The sequence below is a fragment of the Pseudoliparis swirei genome, chromosome 17 (assembly GCF_029220125.1).
Source record: "Pseudoliparis swirei isolate HS2019 ecotype Mariana Trench chromosome 17, NWPU_hadal_v1, whole genome shotgun sequence".
Lineage (NCBI taxonomy): Eukaryota > Metazoa > Chordata > Actinopteri > Perciformes > Liparidae > Pseudoliparis > Pseudoliparis swirei.
The window spans coordinates 2,684,962-2,709,961 of NC_079404.1; the positions used below are offsets into that span (position 1 = coordinate 2,684,962).

Here is a 25,000-nt window from a genome sequence, read left to right on the forward strand (position 1 = left end):
GTGGTTCTACGAAGAGCCATCACCTCCCGGAGAACCCTTCTCTCGTTTTAAGGCAACTTTATAGGTCCTTTGAAGAACTCTTTAAGGAAATGGTTGTTTAAAGAACCCTGGTTTGGAAAGTTCTTTGTGGAACCAGAAATGGTGCCTTAAAGAACCATGTTTTGAGGGTTCTTTGAGACACCTTTGTCGGTTCTTTGAAGAAATCTTTAAGGAAATGGTTCTTTAAAAAAACCCTGGTTTGAAAGGTTCTTTGTTAAACCAGAAATGGTGCCTTAAAGAACCAATTCGTAAGGTTCTTTGACACATCTTTATAGGTTATTTGAGAAACTATTGAAGGAAAAGGTTCTCTAAAGAACCCTGGTTTGAAAGGTTCTTTGTTGAACCAGAAATGGTGCCTTAAAGAACCAATTCGTAAGGTTCTTTGAGACATCTTTATAGGTTATTTGAGAAACTATTGAAGGAAAAGGTTCTCTAAAGAACCCTGGTTTGAAAGGTTCTTTGTGGAATCAGAAATGGTGCCTTATAGAACACATTTTTGAACTTCTTTAAACCACCTTTATTGGTTCTTTGAAGAACTCTTTAAGGAAATGGTTATTTAGAGAACCCTGGTTTTGTCACAACGTGGTGAAGCTTGTCTTGTCTTGGGTTTTTGTCTCGTAACTTCCTGTTTTATTTTGAAGTCTAACTCTCCTCTCGTTTCAGGTCACTTGCCCTTCCTCATGTGTCACCGGTCTGATTGTCTCCCCTGATCCCTGATTGTTTCCACCTGTTCCCCATTACCCTCATGTGCTTATAGTCTGCGTCTTCCCTCTGTCCTGTGCCAAAGTGTTTCGTCTCATGGTCGTTCACCAAGGCCACGTTCATAGCCACCGAGCCTTTTTGGAAACTTATTACCAACCTCTTAGGAGAGTTTTTGTTTTGATTACTAAACTGCTCACTGACGCCTCAGCATTTGAGTCCTGATCGGAATCTCGGCCTGACAGTACACTTTGGCCAGTATGGACTCAGCAGAGGCTGGCCAGTGGGCGGCCATGCTACACGCTCAGGAAGCCCGCGTCTCCCGTCAGGAGGAGTTTCAGGCGGCGATGGCGGCTCAGCTGGGTCAGCTCGTGTCCCAGGTGAGGGAGCTGGGGGACCGCCTGCACCAGCCAACCCAGCCACCCGCGGAGCAGGAGGCTCCAGCAGCTGCCGTGGCTCCGACCCAGGGCACTCCCATGACCGGGGTGGGAATCAAGTTGGCCTCCCCGGAGCGTTTCTCTGGGGAACCAGGACAATGCAGGGCTTTTCTTGTTGACTGCTCGATACATTTTGAACAGCTGCCGCAGGCCTTCACCACAGATAGGTCGAAAATAGCCTTCATGATTTCCCACCTGGCAGGGAGAGCCAGAGCTTGGGCCACCGTTGAGTGGGCGCGTGGTTCTCCGCTTTGCTTTTCTTTCACAGACTTTAGAACTGCCTTCATGCAAATTTTTGACCCAGTGTCTTCAGACAGGGAAAAGGCCAGGGAGCTGAGCAGGCTGACACAGGGCAGGGACTCGGTGTGCGACTACGCCATCCGCTTTCGCACCCTGGCGGTGGAGAGTGGGTGGGACAACACAGCCCTGTACGACATATTACTGAAGGGGCTGGCGACTCGCATCCAGGAGCTGCTGCTGCCAGTGGATCTGCCTGCAGACCTGGATTCACTCATCTCGCTTGCCATCCGGACAGACAACCGGGTTCGTGAGCTCCGGCAACCACAGAGCAGCGGGTTGACGATGGAGAGGTACCTACGGTCCCCTGCCCTGGGCGGGCAGGTTCCCCGTTATTCGCCGCCTGAGCACTGCCTTCCCTCCTCCATCGCTGGAGAAGAGGAGCCCATGCAGATTGGCAGGATGCGGCTGACACCGGAGGAGCGGCAGCGCCAGCAGGAGGGCAGCTGCTTTTACTGCGGCAAGACTAACCACCTCGTCGCCGCCTGTCCGGCCAAAAGACCCCAGGAGGTGAGCCAAGCCACAGACCTCGCTCGGCGCAGCCTGACGCCAGTTAAGGTAACGCACCATGCCACCACTATTGACTTTAAGGCACTCATAGACTCCGGGGCCGATGTGAACCTAATTGACTGGGGTTTGGCGGAGACTTTGGGGTTAAAATCGGAACCCCTGGTCAGCCCCATCAAGGTCAGGACCCTCAACGGCAAAGAACTATTCAGGATCACTCACACTACAGAACTACTGGAACTGCAGATCCAGGAGCATAGGGAACTCCTGAACCTATATTTATTTGAATCGCCCTCGCAGACTCTAGTCCTGGGGAATCCTTGGTTATGTCAGCACAACCCCCACGTAAACTGGAAGACGGGGACAATCATGGGGTGGGGGGAGGATTGTGCGGACCACTGCAAACCTGTTTCTATCCAGGGGATTAACATGCCTTCCATTAATCACCTTTCCATTACCTCTGCCACAGACTCTGAGACGTCCGACCTAAGCGCCGTACCTCCCTGCTACCACCACCTCCGAGAGGTTTTTAACAAGACTAAGGCCATGTCACTTCCCCCACACCGGCCTTATGATTGCGCCATAGACCTGGTTTCGGGCTCCCCCATTCCCAAGGGCCGGTTGTACTCCATCTCCGGGCCGGAGAAGGCAGCCATGAAAGAGTACATAGAGTCATCGCTGAGGACGGGGCTTATTCGTCCATCATCAGCAGCAGGGGCCGGATTTTTTTTTGTAGGGAAGAAGGACGGCTCCCTTAGACCCTGCATCGATTACAGCCCCCTCAATGCCATCACCATTAAGAATCGTTACCCCCTACCTCTCATGACATCAGTTTTTGACCAACTGCAACAGGCTAAGGTATTTACCAAGTTAGATTTACGCAACGCTTATCATTTAGTCAGGATCAGAAGGAGATGAATGGAAGACAGGATTTAATACTCCTAGCGGCCACTACGAGTACTTAGTGATGCCTTTCGGACTCACCAATGCCCCAGCTGTATTCCAGGCTATGATCAATGACGTACTCCGTGATTTCTTAGACCTGTTTGTGTACGTTTACCTGGATGACATTCTCATTTACTCACCAGATCTAGATACTCACAGAAAGCATGTGTCCCAGGTTCTCCAACGATTGTTAGCAAACAGACTCTATGTGAAGGCAGAAAAGAGTGAGTTTCATGCCGACACCATCTCCTTCCTGGGCTTCATTGTAGCTCCTGGAAGGGTGCAGATGGATCCGGCTAAAGTGCGCGCTGTGGCCGAATGGCCCACACCTGATAGCCGCAAAAAGGTCCAGCAGTTCCTCGGTTTTGCGAACTTTTATAGGCGGTTTATCAGAGGCTTCAGCGAAATAGCAGCTCCGCTCCATGCACTCACCTCCACGAAGGTGCGCTTCCTCTGGTCCCCGGAGGCGGAGGCAGCCTTTCAGCACCTCAAGACCCGCTTCACCACGGCTCCCATCCTCACGATGCTTGATCCCCAGCGGCAGTTTGTGGTAGAGGTGGACGCCTCCAATGAGGGGATTGGAGCGGTCCTGTCCCAGCGATCTGAACAGGACGGTAAGATGCATCCCTGCGCCTTCTTGTCGCAGCATCTGTCGCGGGCGGAGCGGAACTATGATGTCGGCAACCGGGAGCTGTTGGCGGTCAAGCTGGCCTTGGAAGAATGGAGGCACTGGCTTGAGGGAGCTGAACACCCGTTTATCGTCTGGACCGACCATAGGAACCTGGAATATATACGAAAAGCCAAGAGACTGAATTCTCACCAGGCAAGGTGGGGGCTCTTTTTTAACCGCTTCTCTTTCGCCCTCTCGTACAGGCCGGGGTCCCAGAACGTCAAGCCCGATGCCTTGTCACGTCTCTCGACCCCGAGCCTGTTGCCAAGGAACCAGAGCCAATCCTTCCACGAACCTGTGTGGTTGGAGCGGTGACTTGGAAAATAGAGAAGCAGGTCAAGCAGGCAAACGGGGAGAGTCCGCCACCTAGTGGGTGCCCTGAGAATCGGTTGTTTGTTCCGGCTGAGCTGCGCCCACAGGTGATCCACTGGGCTCACACCTCGCTGCTTTCCTGTCATCCGGGGGTTCGGCGGACCATGTTTGCCATTTCTCGGAGGTTCTGGTGGCGGTCCATGGAACGGGAGGTCCAGGATTACGTTGGGGCTTGTTCGGTCTGCGCCAGGAATAAGACGTCCTCTGGGCCGCGTATGGGACTTCTACAACCGCTCCCCATCCCCTCCAGACCATGGGCTAACATCTCCATGGACTTTGTCATGGGCCTCCCGGTCTCCGAAGGTAACACCACGGTTCTTACCGTGGTGGACAGGTTTTCCAAAATGACGAGATTCATAGCCTTACCCAAACTGCCGTCAGCCAAAGAGACAGCTGAGATTATGATTAACAATGTCTTCAGAGTCCACGGTTTCCCTAGGGACATCGTTTCCGACCGGGGGCCCCAGTTCGTGTCATGCTTCTGGAAGGAGTTTTGTCGGCTTATCGGAGTCACGGCGAGTCTCACGTCAGGCTATCACCCGGAGGCCAACGGCCAGGCCGAACGCCTCAACCAGCAGCTGGAGACCGGTCTCCGCTGTCTGGTGTCCCAGAACCCCTCAACCTGGAGCCGGCACCTGGTCTGGGTCGAGTATGCCCATTATTCCCTGCCCACCTCGGCCACAGGGTTCTCACCCTTCAAATGTGTGTTTGGTTACGAGCCTCCTGTCTTCGCGGACCAGGAACCGGAAGTGTCTTTGCCCTCCGCCCACGCCATGGTCCGCCGTTGCCGACGTATCTGGGCGGCCGCCCGGCAGCTCCTCATCCGCCAAGGAGACCGGGTCAAAAGGGCCGCCGACCGGAGAAGACGACCCGCCCCTGCGTACCAGCCGGGCCAGAGATTGTGGCTCTCAGCCAGAACCTCTCCCTCAAAGGCCTCTCGAAGAAACTGGCACCGCGCTTCGTGGGGCCATTCCCCATCACCAAGATTATCGGGCCTGCAGCGGTTCGCCTGTCTGCCCGGGCTCTCCGTGTCCACCCGACATTCCATGTCAGTCAGGTCAAGCCAGTCAGGAGAGCTCCATGGTCCCCCTCCGCCCCTCGTCCTCCTGAAGTAATAGACGGGGTCCTGTCTACAAGGTCAAGAAGTTATTAGCTGTGCGCAACCGTGGTCGGGGCAAGCAGTACCTGGTGGACTGGCAGGGTATGGCCCGGAGGAGCGTCAATGGGTCCCATCCCGGTTTATACTGGATCGGTCCTCATCGAAGACTTTGTGAAGGACCATCCTGAACTGCCTGGGCCGTCAGGAGTCGGCCCTTAGGGGGGGGGGGTACTGTCACACCGTGGTGAAGCTTGTCTTGTCTTTGGGTTTTGTCTCGTAACTTCCTGTTTTATTTTGAAGTCTAACTCTCCTCTCGTTTCAGGTCACTTGCCCTTCCTCATGTGTCACCGGTCTGATTGTCTCCCCTGATCCCTGATTGTTTCCACCTGTTCCCCATTACCCTCATGTGCTTATAGTCTGCGTCTTCCCTCTGTCCTGTGCCAAAGTGTTTCGTCTCATGGTCGTTCACCAAGGCCACGTTCATAGCCACCGAGCCTTTTTGGAAACTTATTACCAACCTCTTAGGAGAGTTTTTGTTTTGATTACTAAACTGCTCACTGACGCCTCAGCATTTGAGTCCTGATCGGAATCTCGGCCTGACAGGTTTGAAAGGTTCTTTGTGGAACCAGAAATGGTTCCTTAAAGAACCATTTTTTGAGAGTTCTTTGAGACACCTTTAGGTTTCATTATAAATATATATATTTATATATATATATATATAAACACATATTTATATATATATTTATAATAAACCCTTATAGTCAGTGTATTACCCAAAGTGACTCAGATGGCGGTCGTCAGTTCAGAGAAGCAGAGTTAGTCACACGGTCACACAGACTGAGAGGTGACATGACGATGTAACGGCTTCACCTCCCGACAGAAAAAGATGTCTGACGTTTGTTTTTTTTAAAGCGGTGAACATATTCCTAACATCGTGTGCACTTGTTTCTCTGCCGTAGCGCGTCTCTCTCCCTCTCGTCTTCAAACCGTTGGAATCACCTGCGTGAGACGCAGCACGGACCGGTGGAGCAGAATGCATCGCCGAGGCTGAGGTTACCACGGCGACGTGACGTAACAGACAGGACACAAGTGGGTGGAGGAGGTGCATGACATAACAGCGAGTTACTCACGCACGCACGGACGCATACACACACACACACACACACACACACGCACACGTTTCCATTGGCTCCTGAAGAGTTCATTTCAGAGCGTTTCTACCTGTGGATACGTACGAGGCGTTCAAATGTTCTTCATAATGTGGGAAAGGTGCCCTCTATGCTAGTCGTTGTATTTGTCCTGTGATTGTTTTCACACTTGTCCTGTATTGTATCTCACTTCTTGCATTATTGTTCGAATGTGAGATGAATGTGACGATCGGACATTAAGGATTTCCTTTTGTTTCACAAGGAAAAAATGGCAACAATAAGTGAATAATCTCATCCAATAAATGAAATATTTACCCCATAAAAAAATCAGTTTTCTCATATTATAATTCAAATAAATAGCGAAACACCTGTTTCTCCTTTGATCCGTCTATGGACCTCCTCTCTGCTTCGTTACAGCAGCGACACACAGAATGATACGGCCGGATGAATCATGATATTCCATGTTGTCTGTTCTGGATGGAGAAACACATGCTTCATGTGTTAAAGCAGCATTATCTCGACTGACCACCAGGGGGCGACTCCTCTGGTTTTATAGAAGTCTATGCTTCATGTGTTATAGCAGCATTCTCTCTACTGTCCACCAGGGGGCGACTCATCTGGTTGTTTAGAAGTCTATGCTTCATGTGTAAAAGCTTCATTCTCTCTTCTGACCACCAGGGGGCGACTCCTCTGGTTGTATAGAAGTCTATGCTTCATGTGTTAAAGCTTCATTCTCTCTACTGGCCACCAGGGGGCGACTCCTCTGGTTGTATAGAAGTCTATGCTTCATTCTCTCTTCTGACCACCAGGGGGCGACTCCTCTAGTTGTATAGAAGTCTATGCTTCATGTGTTAAAGCTTCATTCTCTCTACTGGCCACCAGGGGGCGACTCCTCTGGTTGTATAGAAGTCTATGCTTCATGTGTTAAAGCTTCATTCTCTCTCCTGACCACCAGGGGGCGACTCCTCTGGTTGTATAGAAGCATATACTTCATGTGTTAAAGCTGCATTATCTCTACTGTCCACCAGGGGGAGACTCCTCTGGTTGTATAGCAGTGTATATTTCAATGATTAAAGCTGCCTTCTCTCTCCTGACCCCCAGAGGGCGACTCCTCTGGTTGTATAGAAGTTTCGATAACGTAAAAAAACTGATAAAAACATCCAAAGAAAGAAAGTTTCCCTACAGATGTCACACAGTATGGAGTAAGCCAAGATGCACAGGTACCACCAGCACCTATAGATCTAGGTCAGCAGCGTGTGTGTGTCTCCCCACTGTTACCGTCCAGTTCCCCCCCCCCCCTCCCTCTCTAACGCAGCATCCCATGTTCACAAGACGCGCATGAGTCCCTGTGCATCTGTGTGTGTGTGCATGGGTCGGTGTGTGTGTGTGTCTCTTCCCCAGAGAGCAGAGAACCAGGCCACGAGCACATGTCTGCACCGCGCTGCACGTGATTGCAACATCTTTGGCTCCCCATCCTATGACATATAATATCTAGGTTACTGTTTTGTAGAAATTATCATATATATATATATATACACCCAATTATACGTAACTATGCATGTGCGAGTGGGATGAAGGTCACCTTCCCCACAGCTTCACAACATGCTTCAGAGTGCAGTCGTGTAGAATACACAGAGCAACACACACTTTCCTGTGAGAATACAACAACACGCACACCTCCAACCACAAGATGGTTTAGAGTGGAGCTGACGAACAGTATCGTGTCAATACTTTAAAAAAAGAAAATTTTAAAAACATCTTGACGGGTAATATATATACAGGACTGTCTCAGAAAATTAGAATATTGTGATGAAGTTCTTTATTTTCTGTAATGCAATTAAAAAAAAAAATGTCATGCATTCTGGATTCATTACAAATCAACTGAAATATTGCAAGCCTTTTATTCTGATTTATTGCTGATTATGGTTTACAGCTTAAGAAAACTCAAATATCCTATCTCTAAATATTAGAATATCATGAAAAAGTATACTAGTAGGGTATTAAACAAATCACTTGAATTGTCTAATTAACTCGAAACACCTGCAAGGGTTTCCTGAGCCTTGACAAACACTCAGCTGTTATAAATCTTTTTTTACTTGGTCTGAGGAAATATTAAAATTTTATGAGATAGGATTTTAGAGTTTTCTTAAGCTGTAAGCCATAATCAGCAATATTAAAAGAATAAAAGGCTTGCAATATTTCAGTTGATTTGTAATGAATCCAGAATGCATGACATTTTTGTTTTTTTAATTGCATTACAGAAAATAAAGAACTTTATCACAATATTCTAATTTTCTGAGACAGTCCTGTATATATATATATATATATAATGTTGCTGTAAATTTAACAGGTCGCACAAATTAATTTAGCATGATGGGCGTGTCCGTATGGAAGGGCTCAGGGGTCGATCGTATCAAAAAGGGTCTATTGCCGTTAGAGCCCCTCGACTTTGGAACGACCTCCCGGAGGGGATAAAACTAGCAGAATCCTTCCTTTAAATCACTTCTTAAAGCCAATTTTTATAGAACAGCTTTTAAGTGATGTTGTCTTTTTTTGCACTTCTTTGAATCTCCTAATTTAGCTTGTCTGTTTTTTTCTTTTATATTTGTATCTTACCAATCTATTTGTTTTGCCATGATTCTCTGTAAACAGGTTTGTAATTTTTGTTTTTTAAAATGCTATATAAATAAAGTTATTCTTTATTATTATTATTATTATTCTCTGGGGAGCATGAATGTTCCGAGCAAATTTCTTATAAAATGACATATATTTCGTGCAACGTTTAGATCAAAGTTGTAAAAGTTAAATATAAAAAGGTTTAATGTGCATTTTGAGGTTTTCAAGTACAAGTGCAGGTCCATGACCAATAACATTTTTTTTTTAAATATTTATTTTACACTCTTGGCCCTCAACCCCAAAACTAAATCATCCAACATCAGAATCAGAATCAGAATCAGAAACAGTTTTATTGCCAGGAATGTTTTCACAAACAAACGAGGAATTTTTTTTGGTGGAAGGTGCAACATTTGGACATGACAAACAAACAACAATCAACACGACAGAAAGACAACAAATAATGTGAAGTGTTTGGGTGTGTGCTTCAAGACCATCACCGACCCACTCCTGGACCCCCTGCTTTGTAACCAACAATGAGACCAGATGGCGGTTTGGACCTGTAACCAATTTGCTAATAAATCAATAAGATTAAATTATTTCTAAAAAACAATAAATATTGTTGAAATTAAATGTAAATGCAACATGATTTTTATTCGATAGACGTTCCGTAGAGCGGATGCAACTTCTTTTTTTTACCGAAATAACCCTCCATCGGAGAAAAATGTGACTTTCTCGCTGCCGACGTCACCGTGTCTCGAGCGCATTGGAGCTCCCGTGTGAAGAAGTCGTGCCACACTCTGCGGCCGCGTGTGAGAAAAACCTCCCGAAACGGAACGCGGCCGTCAACGCGGCGATGCATGTCGAGCCGAAGTGAGAGCCGGTGCCGAGGAGGTGATGCTGATGCTGATGCTGAGCACCGGTCGGTACCGGGGGGAGGTTGGCTTTACGCAAACTTTGTTTCCAGTAATGTCCAAACTATATGTGCCGTCACACATCACTGCATGATCTTATAATAACCCAGGTCCTTGTGTTACTTCAGAAAAGTCTTTGCTGAGATTTGGTTGAAAAGAAAGAGGCCGACACACCGGATTGGTCAACTTCTTTGGAAAACAACGGCAAACAAAGTGATTCATTTGTTCTTCATCGAAATTATACATTAATTAGCTATATTTTTAAAAATACAATGAGATGGATGAAAGTGGCGGGAGGTCGGTGGCTATCGAGCCCACGTCCTCCCAGAGACCTGATCCACCGGGGTCCAGGATCCAGCTGCCCTCATCATTTATATGGGCATATATATATATACAGGACTGTCTCAGAAAATTAGAATATTGTGATGAAGGTCTTTATTTTCTGTCATGCAATTAAAAAAACAAAAATGTCATGCATTCTGGATTCATTACAAATCAACTGAAATATTGCAAGCCTTTTATTCTTTTAATATTGCTGATTATGGCTTACAGCTTAAGAAAACTCAAATATCCTATCTCTAAATATTAGAATATCATGAAAAAGTATACTAGTAGGGTATTAAACAAATCACTTGAATTGTCTAATTAACTCAAACACCTGCAAGGGTTTCCTGAGCCTTGACAAACACTCAGCTGTTATAAATCTTTTTTTTAACTTGGTCTGAGGAAATATTAAAATTTTATGAGATAGGATTTTAGAGTTTTCTTAAGCTGTAAACCATAATCAGCAATATTAAAAGAATAAAAGGCTTGCAATATTTCAGTTGATTTGTAATGAATCCAGAATGCATGACATTTTCGTTTTTTAAAATTGCATTACAGAAAATAAAGAACTTTATCACAATATTCTAATTTTCTGAGACAGTCCTGTATATATAAAAATTTAAAAAACACAGTGAATGATGTTTCAAGATAAATGCATGCAACGCCCATCAGAGGGTGTCTCTCTCTCTCTCTTTCTCTCTCTCTCTCTCTCATTTATAACAGTTCAACGTAAACACTTTTAGAAGGGTATTACATATTATAGATTACATGTAAAAAAAATAGACTTTCCACATATTTCTAAAGGCGACTCATTTCACTTCCATGTACTTTACGAACATAACATAATGTATATGATTGGAATTTTGCATGTCTACCCATATTTATATATTTATTCTTTTGAATATATTTATTTGTATTATTATTATTTTGTATGGTTTATGTCCGAATACCTTTGTATATGTAAAATGTGTAAAAAGTAAAAAAATATATATATTTTCCTTTGCATGTGCATATCTCGAAAGCCAATAAAAGATTTGATCACAAAAAGAAAATATTGGAATTTCTCTCTCTCTCTCTCTCTTTCTTCATTAAGCCGCTGGTGTCTAAAGGCCTCAAAACAAAGACAGCCCCAGTTGGACAGAGATCGGCGTGTTTGTTTCGAGGTGTTTTTAAACTAAAAGGTGGAGCAGGCTGCAGATGAGAAGACGAGTATCCTCAGCAAATGGGTCTTTTTTCGAACCTCCGCTGTAATAAGCTCATCACCTTCGGTCTCACAATACACGGGAGGCGCAGACGCAACGATTGTTCAATTTAATATAGTCACCGGAGAGTAAGATGAATCCGATCGGAGTAATTAAAAGCGTTGTGCGGGGGAATAGCACCACGCTTGTGTTTGCATCGGTCGGGAGAACCAAAAGGTCGTGGAGGTCAATCGCTGAAGGAGAGATAGTAACGCTGTGAAGTCAACAAGAGGCGCTCAGGAGGATCGAGAGCAAAGATATTTAAATCAAGAAATGTTTGTCTAATATCTGAAAATGTACACGGAAGATTTATATGTCTTAAAGAAGAAAGACCTTTGTTGTTCCTCTTGAGGAAGGATAATTGTTGTTGATTATTGGTTCGAGATTGTCCATGCAGAGACATTTTATATCCTGTATACACCTTACGATTGAAAACAGTGTATGTAATATTGTAGAGAGGTCTCAACACAATGTATTAGAATATATTTCCTGATTTATTGTAGAATTACACATGCTGAAATTCTTAAATGAACTCTGTGTGACTGGACACATGCAAGTAGAACAGGTGTAGCTGGTTGACCAATGGGGTCAACTCGTTTCTATTCAGAGATCAATGTCTTCCATGTCTATGTTCTGACCATGTCCATATATGATCAATGTCTTCCATGTCTATGTTCTGACCATGTCCATCTATGATCACTGTCTTCCATGCCTAAGTTCTGACCATCTCCATATATGATCACTGTCTTCCATGCCTAAGTTCTGACCATGTCCATATATGATCAATGTCTTCAATGTCTATATTCTGACCATGTCCATATATGATCTATGTCTTCAATGTCTATATTCTGACCATCTCTATATATGATCACTGTCTTCCATGCCTATGTTCTGACCATGTCTATATATGATCACTGTCTTCCATGTCTATGTTCTGACCATGTCCATATATGATCAATGTCTTCAATGTCTATGTTCTGACCATGTCCATATATGATCAATGTCTATATTCTGACCATGTCTATATATGATCACTGTCTTCCATGTCTATGTTCTGACCATGTCCATATATGATCAATGTCTTCAATGTCTATGTTCTGACCATGTCCATATATGATCAATGTCTTCAATGTCTATATTCTGACCATGTCTATATCTGATCACTGTCTTCCATGTCTATGTTCTGACCATGTCCATATATGATCACTGTCTTCCATGTCTATATTCTGACCATGTCTATATCTGATCACTGTCTTCCATGTCTATGTTCTGACCATGTCTATATATGATCACTGTCTTCCATGTCTATGTTCTGACCATGTCCATATATGATCAATGTCTTCAATGTCTATGTTCTGACCATGTCCATATATGATCAATGTCTATATTCTGACCATGTCTATATATGATCACTGTCTTCCATGTCTATGTTCTGACCATGTCCATATATGATCAATGTCTTCAATGTCTATGTTCTGACCATGTCCATATATGATCAATGTCTTCAATGTCTATATTCTGACCATGTCTATATCTGATCACTGTCTTCCATGTCTATGTTCTGACCATGTCCATATATGATCACTGTCTTCCATGTCTATATTCTGACCATGTCTATATCTGATCACTGTCTTCCATGCCTATGTTCTGACCATGTCTATATATGATCACTGTCTTCCATGTCTATGTTCTGACCATGTCCATATATGATCAATGTCTTCAATGTCTATATTCTGACCATGTCTATATATGATCACTTTATTCCATGTCTATGTTCTGACCATGTCCATATATGATCAATGTCTTCAATGTCTATGTTCTGACCATGTCCATATATGATCAATGTCTTCAATGTCTATGTTCTGACCATGTCCATATATGATCACTGTCTTCCATGTCTATGTTCTGACCATGTCCATCTATGATCACTGTCTTCCATGTCTATGTTCTGACCATGTCCATATATGATCACTGTCTTCCATGTCTATGTTCTGACCATGTCCATATATGATCACTGTCTTCCATGCCTATGTTCTGACTCGGGTCTGTGCGTTGACTTTGCTTACGGGATCTACTCGCCCGTAACATTCTTTTGGTGCGAACGCAGCTTAACAACGGGCCTTGTAGACGATGAGGAGGAACAGGGGGATCGGGGACATGGAGTGATGAAGAAAGAGAGAGAGAGTGAGAGAGGTAAAAGACAACAGCAGCATCTCAGACGGCGGTCACACTCCGGTCTCTTCCACTCTTCCCTCCTTTTCATCCGTCTCTCCGGAGCCGCGCTCAGCATCCCAGAATACACACGGCGGGTGCTAAAAAAGGCTTTTTGGGGCCGGGTGATGAATTCGCGTTTAGGGCGTATTGGGCGAGCGAGGGAGCGACAGACAGAGAGAAGATTTGAGGGAGAGAGAGGAAAGAAAATGGCTCTTAATCACAGCTGGATGTAATGCAGCACACGGCCCGCGGACACACGCAGTGACCCCCGCTAACATGTGCTCATCCGTCACCACCACGCTGACTGTTTATGATGTGTGTGTGAGTGTGAGTGTGTGAGTGTCCATATGATTGGATTATGAACACGTGAGAAAAGACTCCCGAGGGGTTAACGGGCAGACGAGCGGTTGAACACGAGTTCTCAGGTGAGGTCGGCGTGTGGCGGGATTCATCTTTTAACTCAGTGACTTCAATATTCTTGGATTCTGAGTCAATAATTTGGTGATGTCTTGAGGAGCATGAAGCTCACGCTGTGAAGCGAGGCTGAAACCGGTTCACACACATGGGGACCAGTGGGTTTATATCACTTGAAAGCAGATCTCCAAGACCAAACATGTCGTGAAGATCTCTGTGTATAAATGAGTTTGATGAAAAGAATAAATATGTATATAAATGTTTATTCTTCTGATCAAACTGTGGAGACGAACATGTGAACATGTCTGTGGTTCATTCTCCAACTAAACTTCTCTCCCTCTATTCCATCTCTCTCTCTAACCTATCTCTCTCTTTCTCTCTCGATTCCATCTCTCTTTCTCTAATCCTTTGCTTTCTCTCTTTCTCTCTCCCTCTATTTCATCTCGCTCTCTATCTAACCTATCTCTCTCTTCCTCGCTCTATTCCATTTCTCTCCCTCTATTTCATCTCTCTCTCTCCCTCTAATCCATCTCTTTCTCGCCTTTCCATCTCTCCCTCTATATATTTCTCTCTCTACTCTATCTTTCTTTCTTTCCCTCTCCCTTCCATCGCTCTCTCTCTAATCCATCTCTTTCTATCTCTCTCTATATTTTCATCTCTCTCTATTCCATCTCTCTCTAACTTTCCATATCTCTCTCTCTATTCAATCTCTCTCTGTAATCCATCTCTTTCTATCTCTCTCTATATTTTCATCTCTCTCTATCTCTCTAATCCATCTCTCTCTCTCTCTCTCTCTCTCTCTCTCTCAGTTCACGCTGAGCGTCAGAGCGACAGGGTGTGTGTTTGGGAGCTGTGGAGCGTTGTCTGTGTGTTTCTCTCTTCTCTGTTCTTTCATAGTTGTGTGTATTTAGTTTATGTGGTTTATTAGTTGGGTTTCACAGTAGTTTAAATTGTTTGGTGATTAGTTGGGTTTTCTCTGGGTGTCTTCCGCTGCCGGTGCCTCACCGGGCTCGCGGAAATGTTTGCCCGATTCCCCCGCTGCTCACGAGGAGACACGGATGAAGATTGCCGGTGACTCCTCGTGCAGCGTGGAGGAATTGGCTCGGGCAGTCGGGAAGAAAGTCGGGTTCAGCAGCGTGAAGTCCGCCGCCAAGATGAACGGCTCGGTCGTGATCTTCCTGGATCAGGTGGCGAAGGTGAGCCGCGTGGTAGAGGAGGGTCTCGGTGGGAGATTTGTTTGTACAGGTGTTTCCGCTGGACCAGCCGTCCACCAGAGTCCTCGTTTCAAACGTCCCTCCGCTCATCTCCGATGAGTTTCTCAGCAGAGAGCTCTCCGCACGGAAAGCTGGTCTCCCGATGAGAGATCTCATCGGGTTCAAGGAGAGCTCGATGAAGCATATCATGAGTTACCGTAGATCGGTTTATATGATACTCGACGACCGGGCGGAGTTAAACCTGCGCTTAAGCGTCAGAGCAGATGATGTTTACTATAACGTCTACGCGTCTTCATCGGCGTTGAAGTGCTTTCATTGCGGGAGGAGGGCACCGCGGTCTGTTCGGCGAGGCGACCCTGCGCCAGCTGGTCCGGGCGGCTCGGGTCCGTCCGGCGTCACGCCCGCTGCACCAGCGTGGGGAACAGCAGGTGAGGCGGCTGCCGCTGCGCGGCTCGGCGGCGGCGTCTCTGAGAGGAGGCGCTGCGGCGGCAGCTCCGATTCCAGCGGAGAGCGCGGCGAGCGGCGTCACTGCTGCTGCACCCGACACACATGTGGTGAGTATGAATGAGGGAGTGAGTGATGGTGGTGATGGTGGCGATGGGGTAAGGGTGGCGAGGGGAAGAGGGTGGGAGCCTGGACAGGGCAGTGAGAAGCAGGCTGTGGGTGGAGTCGGGGCGATGAAAAAAAAGGAAAAGCGGACCAAGAAAATGGGAGGATGTGGGGATCTGCCAAGAGCAGTGGGGTAGAGGCTGTGGGTGAGGTGGGAAGTGGGAGGAGGAAGGAAAACAAGAAAAGAAGGAAAAAACAAACAAAAAGATTAAAAACAACAAAAATATTGGTGATGGTGGTGATGGTGGCACGGGCTTAGAGGTGGAAGTGGGAGTGGGGTGGAGAATAATGAGGAAAGTGGGAAAGAGGAGGAAAGGAAATAAAGACGAGGACAAGGGTGGTGAGAAGCCCATAGAGGGGTAGGAAGGTGGGTGGATACGAAGAGGTGGAGGAGGACGGTGCAGAGGAAGAGAGGCGGAGCAGGTAGAGATGGATGAGGAGGAAGCAGGGGGCAGAAAGAGGCCCCAAAAGAAAGAAGAGCGGCCAGGCGCGGCAGCGAGGCCAGCAGGGTGGAGGAGGAGGAGGAGTCAGGGGCGGGGCCGGTGGAGGACAGCAGTGATGAGGAGGGGCAGGCGACAGCGACTCTCCTCTAATTTTAACAAACAGTCAAGCTCAAAACTTCACACAGTGGATGAAATAAGCCAGTTTTTACACAGAACAAAAACAAAGAAAGTGGAGGTCAGGATCACTTCCTGACCTCGTGAACTTTGTACAGTCTTGCAGATATTATATGAAAAAAAAAGTTTGAAAAGCAAGAGGTTTTAGGATTAAAAGATTTTACTCAAAGTAAAGGAGTGCATCCAGCAGGGGAGGTGGAGAGCTCCAATGTGGGTTTTATTTGATTTGTTGATTTTAAGTTTTATTTGTTTTTAAACTCTTTTCTTTTAATGAACACATTCAGAGTCGGAGTTTTAAACGTAAATGGAGCGAGGACAGTAAGAAGAGAACATCTATTTATGAATTTAACAAGATGAAAGCCAACGATGTTCTCTTCTTACAAGAGACGACAGCGACAGCACCAACGAGGCGGACTGGAGGAGGGAGTGGGGAAGTTCTCCTGAGCCACAACACCAACCTCAGCGGAGGAGTGGGCTTCCTCTTCTCCAGGGCTTTCAGCCCGGTCACTGGAGGTCAAACACATCGTGGAGGGAGGCTGTTCTTTGTGAAAGCACGGTTCGACCTTTTAATGTTGTTTTAATTAATGTCTATGCTCCAACAACCGGGCAGAGAGGAAGCTGTTTTATCCAAAATTAATGATGTTTTAAATGACTGTGCCTCCGAGGATTTTTTATTCTTGGGGATTTTAACTGCACAGAGGATGATTTTAAAGACAGAAATCACACAGAGCCACATCCAGCTTCACAGCAGGTGCTGAGGAGGCTGGTCCATTCTCATGGCCTGGTGGACGTGTGGAGAAGGATGCATCCGGACTGCCGACAGTACACATGGTCCCACGTTAGGGAGGAAGGATCTCCTCAGCCAGGTTAGACCGTATTTATGTTTTTAAGCACCATTTTAGTATTTTTAAAATGTGCAGCATTGTTCCGGCTGGTTTTACTGATCACTCTTTGGTTTTATGTCATGTTTTTATCAGGAACTTTTTACCCAGGAGCGCATATTGGCATTTTAATACAGTTTTAACTTTCGATAGGAGTTTTAGAGAGGTGTTGTTTTATTTTTGGGGCATTTTTAGGCTGAGGAAGAGTGATTTTAATAATCTTAGGCAGTGGTGGGACCGTGGTAAGGTAGAAATTAAGCTCCTTTGTCAGCAGCACACTTTCAACGTCACTAGAGACGTCACCAGATCTATGAAGGACCTGGAGACTGAGATAGTGGACCTAGAAAGTTTGAGCGAGTCCACAGGAGATCGAGGACATATTGAAGTCCTCAAAAGTAAAAGCGGCTCTCGCCGACCTGTTCGGGTTAAAGTACAAGGCGCACTGGTCAGGTCCGATTCCAGACCATCGCGGAGATGGACACTCCTCTAGCTTCTTCTTCGGCCTGGAGAAGAGGAGTGGGCAGGCGAGTGATCCACTCACTGCTGACGGACGCAGGGCAGCGGTTGTGGAGCCAAGCCAGATCCGGAAGCGGCGGTGGGGTTTACTCCTCCCTTTATGCCACTGAGTATAGGGAGGAGGGAGAGTCGGCGGAGGGGCTCTGTGGGGAGCTGCCTCAGGTCTCCGAGGAGACTAATGAGGAGCTCGACAGACCCATAACCCCCCAAGAGCTGAAAGCTGCCCTGCAGGGAATGCAGGAGGCGCGCCCAGGATCGACGGCCTCCCCGCTGAGTTTTACAAGAAATACTGGGATGTCCTCGGAAGGGACATCCTAGACGTCTTCAACGAGAGTCTGGCCTCTGGTTCCATGCCGGTGTCCTGCCGGAGGGCAGTGCTGACGCTACTGCCGAAGAAAGGAAACCCGCAGGACATCGGTAACTGGCGCCCTGTGTCTCTGCTGTGTGTGGATTACAAGCTTCTGTCCAGGGTCCTGGCCTCCAGGCTGAGGGGAGCTATGGAGCAGGTCCTCCATCGGGACCAGACCTACTGTGTGCCCGGCAGGTCCATGGTGGACAACGTCCACCTCATTCGGGATGTTTTGGAGGTCTCCAGCTCGTTGGGTATGGATACTGGTCTGATTTCTCTAGATCAGGAAAAGGCTTTTGACCGCGTTGAACACGGTTTCCTCTGGAAAGTTCTGGGGAAGTTTGGGTTCAGCGCTGGTTTCATAGCTAAGATCAAGGTGTTGTACAGTAATGTTGAGAGTGTGCTGAAGATAAACGGCAGGCTGTGTGCTCCTTTTAGAGTGAGTAGAGGTCCGGCAGGGCTGTGCTCTGTCCGGGATGCTCACGCACTCTCCTCAACCCCTCCTCATTAAAATACGCTCTAGCCTACATGGTTTGTTTTACCTGGTTATAGGAAAGGAATGATTTTATCGGCATATGCCGACGTCGTTGTTGTTTTTATCAAGAATCAAAATGATGTAAACCTTTTAAATCAAATAGTACATGATTTTAGCACGGCATCATCAGCGAGGGTGAACTGGAAGAAAAGCGAAGCCCTCGCTGTGGGGAGTGGCGTGGCCTCGGTTCTTCCACAAAACTCATATGGAAGACGGACGGTTTTAAATATTTAGGAATATACCTGGGAAACCGAGCATGGTCCAGAAGAACTGGGAGGCGTCACAGAGAAGATAGAGGAAACTTTCCAAGTGGAAGTGGCTGCTCCCCCAGATGTCTTTTAAAGGTAGAGTACTGGTTTTAAACAATCTTATTGCATCCCAACTGTGGCACAGGTTGACAGTTTTAGACCCTCCCTCGGGCTTCTTAGCCAACATACAAAAGAAGATGGTGGATTTCTTTTGGGAGGGTCTACACTGGGTGCCACAGGGGGTGCTGTTTTTAGCCAGAGAGGAGGTTGGGACAGGGCCTTGTCCACCTGGCCAGCCGGACGGCCACTTTTAGATTACAGTTTGTTCAGAAGTTTTTAACGAGTCCGGGGTTTTAGTGTGGCGAGACGTGGCCAGCTGCATCCTCAGACGTGCTGACAACCTAGGGCTGGATACTGCTCTGTTTTAATAGACCCCAGCTTTTAAAACTAAGTGGGCTGCCTCCTTTTATCAGGGTGTTTTAAGTCGTGGGCCCTTTTAAGCACGAAAGGTGCCCACAGTCTGACTCTCTGTTCTGGTTGTTGAGAGAACCATTAATTCACGGGGCAAAACTAGACATTAGCAGCAGCATCACCCTGGACTAACGGGCGCTGCTGCGAACAAAGACCCTTTCTCTGCAGCAGTTGGTGGATGCAGTGGGGCCGGCTGAGCGACCCCGGCCCTGGGCTCCTGCTGGGTCTGCATTCCGACCGGGTGGCGAGGAGGCTCCTGGAGCTGTGGAGGCAGAGGCTGACCGGGTTGAGAGGAGCCTCCTCAACGACTACAGCCAGCGGAGAGCAGAGCCGGACCCTGCAGACCCTTCCCAAACATCTCCCTCAGCCCGGGGCTGGGGGACTCACCGCCCCTGCTGAGCGAGCCACCCAGAAAACTGCACACTGAACAAAGCAGACAAGAAGACTTTGTATTTTAACCTCGTGAAGAGCATCAACAGGTCCAGACTGTGCAACAGACCGCCCACTGTGTGGTCAGAGAGACTTGGGCATGGAGGCCCTGGCCCGCAGTGGGGGTCCTATACAAGCCTCCCTAAAGAAAAGGACCGCTGACCTCCAGTGGCGGATTTTACACGGTGCTGTCGCGTCCAACGCTTTTATTTGATAATCAATCCCGCTGTCCTGAGCCAGTGCCCTTCTGTGACCTCCGGGAGACTATTTACCATGTTTTTAACGAGTGTAAGAGACTTTTGAGTTTCTTCGCTCTTTTAACAGTGGTTTTAGTCTTTTAATGTGGTTTTACAGAGAAGGTTTTTATCATGGGAGCTGCCTACAAAAACAGAAAAGAAAAGTGGCAGCTCCTAAATTTTTATCCGGTGAAGCGAAATGGCAATTTATTTAACTAGGAAGTCCCGGGTGGAAAACAGAGAGGGCAGGAGGCCAAGGCAGTGTGGCTCTGTAACATCAGAGCCAGACTCTGGCTGGAGTTCAGGTTTACAAACACATTGGAGACCTGGATGCTTTTAAACAACGCTGGTGTTTTAAAGATATTGTTTGTTCTGTGGTAGAGGAGGAGCTGGAGTTTGCACCACTTTTTATTCGGTAAAACATGTTTTCTTTTTTAATGTTTTTAATGTTTTGTTTGTTTGCTTTTATTTTAAATAACCTGATTTGTAAAACACTTTATTTGTAGAGAAACGTTGTGATGGAAAAAATGTAAATAAAGTGTTTTTCAAAAATCAAAAAAAAAATCTCTATTCCATCTCTCTCTGTAATCCATCTCTTTCTATCTCTCTATATTTTCATCTCTCTCTCTCTTTCCATCTCTCTCTCTCTCTCTATTCCTTCTCTCTCTGTAATCCATCTCTTTCTCTCTCTCTCTATTTCATCTCTCTCTATTCCATCTCTCTCTCTCTTTCCATCTCTCTCTCTCTCTCTCTCGCTCTAATCCATCTCTCTCTCTCTACTCCATCTCTCTCTGTAATCCATCTCTTTCTATCTCTCTCTCTATTTTCATCTCTCTCCCTATTCCATCTCTCTCTCTCTCTCTCTGTAATCCATCTCTTTCTCTCTCTCTATATTTTCATCTCTCTCTATTTCATCTCTCTCTATTCCATCTCTCTCTCTCTTTCCATCTCTCTCTCTCTCTCTCTCGCTCTAATCCATCTCTCTCTCTATTCCATCTCTCTGTAATCCATCTCTTTCTATCTCTCTCTATATTTTCATCTCTCTCCCTATTCCATCTCTCTCTCTCTCTCTCTCTGTAATCCATCTCTTTGCAACATTCAATTACAAAACACACTTCTGAACTCAGCGTGACGTTATTCTCACAGTGCTTGTTAAATAATTTCCCTTTTTTCATCCTCTGATTTTAAATAACCTCCCGGCGGCCGGGTGAGCGCCGCCTCGCCGCCTCGCCGCCTCGCCGCCTCGCCACCTCGCCGCCTCGCCGCACGACTCCGAACCGCTCGGATCCGAGGAGTCGCGTCGGATCGGCTCTGCGGCGCGTTCATTATTCATGTTCGGGGGTCTGAATTAAACATAAAGGCCCTCCGTGGAATCAACAGGAGGCCGGGAAGTGTGTGAGAGAACCTGTGTGAGTGTTGAGAGTTTGAGCTTCACTCAGGACTGAGAGTGAAGCTCAGGGGCCACGCTGAACGTGACCATTAAGAAAGTAACGTTTATTTTAAACATTTTAAATGCCAGACGGTTCCCTGAACACATGTCTGGCTAATTAGCTAAAATCTTGTGTTTCCAGAGAAAATTAAGTTGGAAGACGAGGAATCTCTGTATGCACGTGTGTGTCCAGAACCAAATATATATATATATATATATATATATATATATATATATATGTGTGTGTGTAAAAAATATAAAAAAACACGTTGCATGTCGTCAAAAATGTACTAAGGATATATATATATATATAGATACATATATAGGGCTGTGAAACGATTAAATATATATGTATATATATATGTATATATATACATATATATACATATATATTTATATATTATATACTGTATATATATACTAGGGCTGTGAAACGATTAAAATTTTTAATCGGATTAATCACAGGTTTTTGTGGATTAATCATGATTAATCACATATTACCGATATTCTCGGTATATTTTGTGAGAACATAGAGATTTATGACAAAAGACGGATATATACATTTATACATTCTTCTATACAATGGTGCTGCAACTCAGCAGTTATTTAGCAGTTTTCTTCCATATGGAACATTAATACATCTTCATCCTAAACAGAATGTTTAACCCTCCTGTTACCTTTGGGTCAATTTGACCCCATTCAATGTTTAATGTCGGTGTTCTTTGGGGTCAATTTGACCCCAGGCTTTTTCACTGTGTCAAACATATCAGAAATATCAACTTTTATTTATTTAAAGGGCTATTTAGGTAGTCAACAAACAAACATAAAGTACCTCACACTTAAACTTGGGAAGCAATATTAATTCTAATAATTTTCTGGAGGTTTTAATTGCTGGGGTCAAATTGACCCGAGGGTAAAATATGTTAGTAAATGTAAAGGTAACAGGAGGGTTAAACAGAACATTTTCTCTTGTTTGTCAACCATTAACTCCACCATGATACAATCTAAAGGTGGACAGATTGGCAAGTGACTTTTTTGCTCGGTCCCGATGCGCGCAAGCTCTGTGGCGCGCCAGGCGGAGATCGATAAGTGTTAACGCAACGCGTAGAGACAGAGATGACATGCTGCTGTGGAGATACGATCAACAACAGACGTTTAGTTTAATAAAAGAACAAAGGCGTGCTCTAGAGAACATGTCAGGGGCGGGCCAATCTCTTTAATGTCATGCGATCTACCAACACTACGCGCGATCGACTGGCAGGTCGCGATCGACGTGTTGAGACCCTGATCTACAGGAAGTAAAAGTCGTAACAAGGTTTCCGGAGGTGAACCTGCGGAAGGATCATTACCGATGAACAGACCGTCTGCATGAGAGCGGACAGAGTTCAGATTGAAGTGGTGTATTGGAAGCTCATTTAGCAAGAGACTTTTTTTTCGTCCCGACGACCAACAACAGACGGATTGGAAGCTCATTCTGCGCATGCGTTAAATGCGTTAAGAAAAAATAACTAGTTAAACCTGTAATTGGATTAACTGAGTTAACGCGTTATTTTTCACAGCACTAATATATATATATATGTATATATATATATATCCCTGTTGAACGCCAGCCGGCTGTTTGCACCTCTGGTTCTGTTTTATTCATCTCACACGGACTCAAACGCGCGGCGTCCCTTTGTCGTGGCTTCCTGCCGCGCGCTCTTCAAATTCAAAAGCGGCAGCGAGAGGAACTCGAGGCTCCGGTGTGCGTTTGTGCGTTCGGATGACCTTCACACCTTCCGGTGAAGGTCGTCTCATCCGTGCGCTCGGCGCAGTCGCTCGCGGCAAAATGGAGGTTAGAATCTGCCGGTACGCCGACATGTTTACACATCGCACAGTTCACACGAGAGTATTTATACACACTTTATACGTTTAACCTGATTTGAGTTGACTCACAGTTTTATGGTTTTACTCGTCAATATTATCACACATATCTGCAGGATGCTTCCGGCTCCACGGAGCGGTTTAGCATCCTTAAAAGGAAATGTATTTCACACTCTGACGTGTTTAGAGCCGTCGATGGCCAATAGAAATGCTCCTTTATGTTTATGTCTTCACTATTTTTTCTTTAGTCTTCCCACTCATTAAAAATCAACCTTTGTAACAAAGAGCAGCAGCGGTCTGTAACAGTAGTGAGAGCGTGGCCCTTTAAGTAAATGTAAAATGTAAAACAGCAGTTGGATACTGGAAATACTTTTAAGATCGGGGTGATGAAGAAACATTTAAAAATCCATCTTGAGGATGTGACCTCCAGACACAAAAATATGGTACGTGTGTATTCATACAATAATAATAATAATAATGTGACAACAATTTTAACTGCGTTCTCTCTCCTGACCACCAGGGGGCGACTCCTCTGGTTGTATAGAAGTCTATGCTTCATATGTTAAAGCTGCATTATCTCTCCTGACCACCAGGGGGCGACTCCTCTGGTTGTATAGAAGTCTATGCTTCATATGTTAAAGCTGCATTATCTCTCCTGACCACCAGGCGGCGACTCCTCTGGTTGTATAGAAGTCTCTGCTTCATGTGTTAAAGCTGCATTCTCTCTCCTGACCACCAGTGGGCGACTTCTCTGGTTGTATAGAAGTCTATGCTTCATGTGTTAAAGCTGCATTCTCTCTCCTGACCACCAGGGGGCGACTCTGGTTGTATAGAAGTCTATATAGTGACTCTACTTCTCTCTTGATGTTTTCCATCAGTAAACATGTAAACATGAGTTTATGTCTCAGTCTCTAGTTTCAAGTCTTCTTCTATACAGCATGATGTCATCATTTAGTACATGATGGTCATTCAGAGTCACACAGACCATGAAGCAGGGGACGCTTTAGGGGCGGAGCTACCAGGTGATTGACAGGTTATTCTCTACACTCCATCTCGCTGCGTTAAGTGTGCTTAGGAAAACACAGGAGGTTACCACAGGGAACTCAACGGAAACAACGACGCAGATATGGGACGCCTGATGAATAAATAAGTTAACAAACAAGGCGATGGGGGGAGGAAAAAGAAAACTAGAGCCTACGACGCGGAGCAAGGGTTACAAGCTCCGTAGGGAGGTGGTGTGTGTGTGTGTGTGTGTGTAATGATGGCTGAGTGCGTGATGGAGGGAGAGAGGGACAAGATGAGGGGAGAGTGACTGCTGTAGATGGAGGGAGGAGGATGGATAGAGGGGGGGGGGGGGTGTTTGTGTGAGGAGTGTTGCTCTCTGTGATCACGCAGGCTGACCCAGATGCAGCTGAATCAGACACAGCACGTGTGTGTATGTGTGTGTGTGTGTGTGTAGTTCTGAGAGCTAAAGAGCTGGAGGTAGAGACGGAGAGAGACGGAGAGAGACGGAGGGTTCCAGGCAGATGTCTCTCTGTTGTTCCTTTTTGTTCTTTTAGGGCCCGACAGAGCTAAAAGGTGCGTCTCATTGGGCTCCTGGAAGGGATCCAGAATACTCCTCAGTAGTATCTTTATATACAAAACTAGAAAGGTGCACTATACACCTTTTT

The 25,000-nt window shown here is 45.9% G+C and overlaps 1 protein-coding gene across 1 annotated transcript in view; it reads right to left on the reverse strand.

Moving 5' to 3' along the window:
- The window catches only part of slc24a3 (solute carrier family 24 member 3), a 62,168-nt gene that overhangs the window by 33,901 nt on the left and 3,267 nt on the right, over positions 1 to 25,000 (reverse strand). The gene's annotated exons all lie outside the window — the stretch shown is intronic.